General features: G+C 41.1%; 1 pseudogene; it reads right to left on the reverse strand.

Moving 5' to 3' along the window:
* Nucleotides 1–3,353: 3,353 nt before the first annotated feature.
* Nucleotides 3,354–6,827, reverse strand: LOC102820359 (annotated as a pseudogene).
* Nucleotides 6,828–8,047: the final 1,220 nt, after the last annotated feature.

Genomic DNA, 8,047 nt, shown 5'->3' on the forward strand with positions numbered 1-8,047 from the left:
AAACTACCAGCCGTTCTACGGGAGAAAGATGAGGCTTTTTGTTCCTGTAAAGACTTACAGCCTTGGAATCCCTATGCAGGGTCACTAGGAGCCGGAACTGACTCCACAGCACACCACCACCAACACCACCAACACCACCACCACCACCACCACCACCAAAGCCACATAACTTCCTTGAGCTTTAGTTTTCTCTTTTGCAAAATGAGAATCATGGTCCTTGTTCTATGTACGCTGGAACTATAAGGATAAGTTAGATGAAAAATAATACAATATCTGACATGTAGCAAATGTTTTTCTTTCTTCTTAGTCTGTCTTCTAGAAGCTCCACTGAAACCTCTTCAACATTACGTAAGCCTCCACAGGCAGATGGGTGGTGACTATACACGAGATGCATTGACTGAGAATCAAACCCAGGTCTCCTGAATGGAAGGAAAGAATTCCACCACTGAACTGTCATTGCCCCCACATAGCAAATAAACCCACTGCCATCTAGTTTCTCCAGACCATAGCAAGATTGGCACCATCCAACATCTAATCCAAAGCGCTACCAGGGCTCCTTGCATAGCAAATACCAACCCAACCCACTGCTGTGAGTCGCTTCCAACTCATAGCAACTCTACATAGGGTTTCTGAGACTATAAATCTTATAGGAGTAGACTGTCTCAGCTTTCTCCCACAGAGCAACTGGTGGGTTTCAACTGCATCCAAGTGGTTAGCAGCTCAGTGCCTAACCCACAGCACCATCAGGCCTCATTACATAGCAAATTGTTGTTGTTTCTAAGTGCTATCGAGTTGGTTCCAATTCAGCAACCCTGAGGGTTTCCCAGGAGCAATTTGTGAGTTCGAACCACTGACCTTGTGGCTAGCAGTCCAGTGCTTATCTTACTTAAAAACATTTGCTATATAGGGGTCCTGGTGCTATATAGGACCCCTATATAGCAAATGTTTTTAAGTGCCATCAAGTTGGTTTTTACTCATAGCGACCCTGTAGAGGGTTTCCAAGGAGCCAGCCTTGGGATTAAAACTGACCTTGGGGTCCAGCGCATTATCCTGCAGGATCACATTGACTCTGAAAATAAAAGTCACCAGGAGTCCTGACATTCTCTAAGCATATGTATCAGTAGTTGGTTTTCGTTCTCTCTTAGTTGAGGGAATTGAGATTGCCTTAGTGGGATAGAAGATGTTGTGATATAGTTGGGGAGGAACCGTGTGGAGGTGCAAAGTTCAGGTAGTTAATTCCCAGTGTAGTAATAACCCCCACTTCCCAAAGGTTCATCCATGTTCCAAGGGAGTGAGGAATGACTGTGACTTTGGTGTTATACCTTTCAACACTAACTTGTTCTGACAGATAGAAAATATCTCAGAACGAATGCAAAGTCAAGCTGGCTAAGCTTGAGGTAGAAAATACTGGTTATCCTAATGCAATAGGCAGAGCTGGCAGCATTTCCCATGGCCAAGGCCATGGCCAGATGGATACTACTCTGACCACCTTAGGTCCTCTGTGCATGTTATCATTTGTTTATGGCAAAACAAATTCAAGCAAAGGTCAAGCAGGGATATGGGAGTGAGGTAGGGTCAGGCATGGGAAATGAGGGGGCAAGGTAGAAGGGAATAACTCACTGTAATCAAGGGGCCTCCAACTCCTAGTGAATCTATGGTGGTGGTGGTGGTGGTGGTTATGTGCTGTGGAATCAGTTCCAAACTCATAGTGACCCTATATAGGGTTTTTGAGGTTATAAATCTTTATGGGAGCAGAAAGCCTCATCTTTCTCCTGTGGAATAGATGGTAGATTTGAACTTCTGACCTTGAGGATAGTAGTCCACCTTGTAACCACTATGCTACCAGAGTGACCCTATAGGACAGAACACAATGGTTCCTTAGGACTTCTGAGACTATAAATCTTCACAGGAGCAGATAGCCTCATCTTCCTCTGGAGAAGCAACTAGTGGGTTTGAACCACTGACCTTGTAGTTAGCAGCCCAATACTTAACACATTATGCCACTGGGGCACCTTGTGACTGGAAACTGATGGTATTTAAAGATGAGTAGCTGAGGGTAGGGTAACTGGCAACTTTCTTAGTAGGAGCCACCTCTTTCCTCCTACCCCCACCTAGTGTTTTCAAGTTCTATTTATAAAGCATATAGTGAGAATCTGCTCTGAGACAAGTTAGGTCAGAGCTGCAAACATGAAAACTCCCTGCCTTCATTGATCTTACAGTCTAGCAGAAGCCAGCCATGAAAGAAAAGAGGTCATTTTAAGTGTGCCTGACATGGAGAAGGAACTGGGCAGAGTGCTCCAGGAACATACACCAACGAAGCCTAACAGGATAGGGTAATCAAGGAAGGCTTTCTTGAGAGAGTGATGATCAACAGGAGTTTACTGGACAAAGGAGTAGAAGAGTGGAGGGTGGGAAGAGTGTTAACAGCTGTCCTGATAAAGGGATAGCGTTTATAAGGGCTCTGGTTGATACATCTCCTTTGAGCAGTTTTGGGTTTTTTTCCCAGCTGTTCCATTTTGCCTACCGGCATTTACAGATTTACAGATGAAAAGAGACACATATGTAAGTATGAGTTCCTTTTCCTGGGGCTCATAGGCCCCATGATATTGGAGTATGTGGCATGATACAGTTGGGATAGAAACTGTTGCCTCATTTCACATGCTAGTATATTACAATTTCTACTCTGACCCAGGGAAATCTCTACTGACACAGGCATTTTCATGTGTTGTCTCCTCAGTGGTATTGCCCTTGCCATCATTTTCATTAATGGTTTGGATGAAAACATGTTTATTGTTGTTATGTGTCATCAAGTCAATTCTGACTCACAACTACGCTGGTGGGGTTTGAACTGCTGAACTTGTGGTTACCAGTCCATTGCTTATCCTACAATGCCACAATGATGAAAACATGTTGTTGTTGTTAAATGCCATCAAATCAGTTCTGATTCATAGGGTTTCCAAGGAGCAGCTGGTGGGTTTGAACCATCAACCTTGAAGTTGGCAGTCCAGTGCTTCTCCTATAGCACCACACCATAGGGACTATAAATTGTGATATAGATTTGGCTTCAAATTCCTGCTCTTGTAACGCCTGTAACTGTGGGCAAATTAAGTAGCCTCCCTAATCCTGTTCCTTCATCTGTAAAATAGAGTTAATAAAACATTGCCTACCTCATCGATTTTAGAAGAGCTAAGCAGATAAATCCACATAAAGTGATAATATCAGCACTGGTACATAGAGTACACGGTACATGTCCACTATGTTGGAGAGAGAATCAGGAGAGGCAGAAGGCTAAAATCAATCTATAGGCCAACTCAGTCAGTGTAAAATAATGACTTTGGTCTTCCCTACCACTCTTATACTGCCATTTTATCTAATCCAGAAAGTTGCAACTCCAATAGTTTGTCTTTTAAGGAAGTTTACACAGTCTTGGGCTGTATCCATAGAATCAACAACAATGTAATCTAATAATAGCAACAGGGTGAAACAGCAACATCGTATTTTTCATCAATGGCTTCTAAATCCCTCAATCTTCAATACATTCCTAGATCTGTCAGATTATTTCCTAAAATTATTGCATCAAGGACTTTCCCACTACTTCAATTTGTTGCTAAAAATTCTTTGCTTCTTCAATGTTTTGAAAAAGATCACAATCCAAACTTTGGAAGTTTATTTCTTCTTTTGTACCTTTCAGGAGTTCTTTTGCATTCTCTTTTAATTCTTGTTCAATTTTAGGGAGTTTTGCTTCTATATCTCATATTGCAGTTTTCCTTTGAGAGCCTCAGAATCTGCAATTGGAGCTACCTTGGTCTTACTCAGCTGAGACACTGCAGTATTATGACAACTGAGATAGAGGTCAAGTTCTGATTGGGCTACATCCATCTTTAAATGTGCTTCATTTACTGATTTACTGAAACCCATAAATTATTTCTCTCTACTTTCTTTTCCTTTCTGGAGCCTGTGTGTTTCCTGTATAAAGCTATCCATAACGTCCCATAATTTTTTTTCTTATTTCTCTTTTTCCTTCTCAAGGATATTATTTCTAGTTGCCTCAGTTATTATCACTCTTGCAGGTATACTTTTATATTCTTCGATTTTATCTTTATCTTTCTGAAGTTATTTCTCTAGTTTCTTGGTGTTACTTTTAGCATGTTTTCATTTTCCCTGAATTTAAATAGCTTACAAATCTAGCTAGGTACATTTTTCTTTGTTCTCTTCAATAAATTTTGTAATTTTGTCTGTTTATTCTCTGCATCTTTTACAGCTTTAGATAGATAGCTAGATGGAAAGATGATAGATAGATAGATAGATAGATAGATAGATAGATAGATAGATAGACAGATAGATGTTGTTATGTGCCTTGGAGTCGGTTCCGAATCATAGTGACCTTGTACAGGGTTTCCAAGGCTGTAAATCTTTACAGGAGCAGAAAGCCTCATCTTTCCGCGGAATAGCTGGTAGTTTCTAACTGCTGACCTTGCGGCTCGCAGCCTGATTGGAAACCACTATGCTACTAGAGCTCCATAGATAGATGATAGATAGATAGATAGATAGATAGATAGAGATGATAGATAGCTTTCAGCTCAGTTGTAATATATTGCTTTCCTCATTAATTTATTTAGTACCTTCATGAATTTTTTTTTACTTTCGAGTTTCCATTTCAGCAATTCTTTTCTGCAGATAATAACTGTTATACTGACAAATAATATTCTTTTTCCTAAATATTTCTTTTTTCAAGGTGAGAAATTCAATAGTTATGCTTTTCTCGCTAAGGCATTCTTTTCTGGTCCTACCATCTTAACCCAGTTCTTTCCTCTGTGTATTTAATATTTCAGCTCTCGAAGGATCTAATAAGGAGCTCTGTAGCGTAGTGGCTACGAATCGGGCTACGAACCGGAAGGTCAGCACTTGGAAACTACCAGCTGCTCCGCGGGAGAAAGATGAGGCAATCTGCTCCCGTAAAGATTTACAGCCTCGGAAACCCTATTCAGGGTCGCTATGGGTCGAAACTGACTCGACGGCACTTAACAACAACAACAAGGATCTAATAGGTTCATTTAGACACCCATAACCAATGATGGTTTCTCCATACTGAAGCATACCCTCATGTGTTCAGTTTGGCCTTTTGGTTTCATTTGATTTGTTCAGCTTCACCCTGTAAGATGGCTTCCAAGATTTCCAACATCTTTAAAAAGTCTCTTTTCCCCATTTATGTGGTAGGCAGAACTGATTTCTGCAGGTTCTTCTGGATACATAAAAGTTACTGCTAGGAATGAATTCATAATCCTCTCTTTTCTTATCCATTAGCTTTTGAAAGTGAACTTCTACAATACAACTCAATATCCTGAGTTTATCAGAATTAAGAGTTACCAGAGTTCTCAGAAAGTTTTCTTAGACCTTATTTTTTGTGCTCGGTAGTCCAATACAAAAATCACAAAATCAATCACATTACATTTGCCAATGCCAGTTGGCCCAATGATACATGAAAAACATTTTTTAAAAGGTCACAGAATTTTTTCCCTGTCACAGGATTTGAAACTCTGGTTTACAAAATGATTTATTGTAAGCTGAGGAGCTCCAACTTCATTGGTCATTCAATTCAAAATTTCTTCTTAACTGTTACTATCAAGGTTCCTTTAAGTGGAGTCTCAGCAGCAGCGGCGGCTCAGGCTGGGCATCTTGGCTGGCAGCGTCTGGGAACAGTGTACGCTCCCCTCTGCACCGTGCTGTGGAGGGCTGGTTGCCCTTATGGGACATGGTCACTGCAGAGCAGTCCATCAGAACAAGATTGGAAACAACTGTGTAACTCCTACAGGTGTTTTAGCTCTGGGTCCTTTATGTAAAAAAAAAGAAGAACTAATGCAAAGTCCTGTACTTAAATTTCACATACACAGACATCCCATATAGTCTTGTAAGTGTGGGCTAGGGAAGCCAAATATATATATATATATTTGGAGGCGAGAATGTATTTTAGTAAGTTCCAGAGACCTCAAGTACAGCTACCATGTCTTTCAGTGAAGTCTTGGGTGTTGCTATGATGGTGAACAGGTTTCAGCAGAGCTTCCAACTAAAACAAGGAAGAAAGGTCCAGTGATCTACTCCTTGAATCAGCCTATGAAAACCCTATGGATCACAATGGTTGATCCCATTGTACACGAGCTCACCAATGAGTCTGCGGTCTACTCAATGGCAGGTAACAACAAGACCCGAGTTTTCTACAACTGCTAGAGATAAGAACAACCAGTGATCTCAGTTAGCATTGTTGGACAAGACTATTTAGACTAAAGAGTGTGATCCTGTTGCTCCAGTCTGTGGGTCAAACCACCCTGGGGGAATGCAGGAAGTGTGTGCCACACTTTCACAGGGATATGCTCAAGTAGCCCGAAGTCAGGATAATGCAAACACTGAAAATCATGTAAAGGAATGTTTGAAGGATTTGGCATTTTAGCCCAGAGAAGAGAAGGCCCCCCAAATGCTTTCTTCCATGTACTCATTCAAGTATTTATAGAATGTCTATTAAGTGGTAGGCAGTATGCCATGTGTTACTATGGTGATCAGAATGTATTCAAGGTCTTTGTGGTGGACACTGAGGTGCTCACCCAGATCCCCTTTTCAAGACTAACAGACAACCCCAGCTGCTAGAAATATAGACTGCCTATAATCACACCCTGTCCCTCACTAAGAACTGCCTTACTCAGGGGTATACCCAGTACAGGGAAAGAAAAACCTGGCCTCCTTGACATAATATGCAACAACTCTGAAGGGCTGTCCCAGCTCCAGACCTCCTCATAGCACAACAGTTATAACCACTTTGAGTCAGACTCACCCATGGCCCTTTCCCACCATTCTCTTTTTCTTACAAGTAAAGACTCCCCATTACAGTATGACCAGAGGAAAGATGTAAACAAGCAACAGACAATTGCACTGCAATTGATATTGGCTAAATATGAGCCCACTGCTATTCAAAAGGTTTTCAGTGGCTAAGCAGAAGTGGTCCTCCTCTCCTTCCTAGTTTGTCTTAGTCTGGAAGCTCCCCTGAAACCTGTCCATCATAGGTGACCCTGCTGGTATTTAAAATACCCGCAACATAGCTTCTAGCATCACAGCAACACACAAGCCACCACAGTACAACAAATTTTCAGACAAGTGGTGGTTAAAATCAGAGACACAAGAAAGAAGATTACTTGTGTTTATTGATTATGCAAAAACATTCAACTGTGTGGATTATAACAAACTAAAGATAACATTGCCAAGAATAGGTATTCCAGAATGAGAAACCTATGCATATATACACCAAGAGGCAGTCTTTGAAACAGACAGCCAGGTTTTTCTGTCCATGTACCAGTCCTAACCCTGAGTAAAGCAGTTCCCAGTGAGGGACAGGGTATGACCACAGACAGTCTATGCTTTAGCGGCTAGAGGTGAGAAAGGGATTTGGTGGAGCAACACAGTGCCCACCATAATGGGATACTAACTGTTTTAAAATCAGGAAAGGTGTGTATCAGGGTTCTATCCTTTTACCACACTTATTCAATCTGTATGCTGAGCAAATAATCTGAGAATATGGATTATATGAAAGAGAATGTGACATCAGTAATAGAGGAAGACTAATTAACAACCTGTGATAGTCAGGTGACACAACCTTGCTTGCTGAAAGCAAAGAGGACTTAAAATATTTACCGATGAAGATCAATGATTACAGCCTTCAGTATAGATTGTACCTCAGTGTAAAAAAAATAAAATAAAATCCTCACAAATGGCCCAATAAATAGCATAATGATAAATGGAAAAAAGATTGAAGTGGTCAGAGACTTAATTTTGCTCAGGTCTCCTATCAACACTTATGGAAGCAACAGTCTATTTCCATTCCATTCTCCTTCCCAACCCCTCTGAACCTTGTCCCCAGGTAAATGTTGCCTTTTTAATCTTGAATGGTTGAACCTTCCATGGTTAGCATGGTTTTCCCCACTGTAGACCAATCCACCACTTGGTTGAAAATTGAGCTACAAGGATGAGTTCTGTTCCAGACCTGAAGGGAGGCCAAGGGCCA

Source organism: Chrysochloris asiatica, unplaced genomic scaffold (assembly GCF_000296735.1).
Source record: "Chrysochloris asiatica unplaced genomic scaffold, ChrAsi1.0 scaffold00287, whole genome shotgun sequence".
Taxonomy (NCBI): domain Eukaryota; kingdom Metazoa; phylum Chordata; class Mammalia; order Afrosoricida; family Chrysochloridae; genus Chrysochloris; species Chrysochloris asiatica.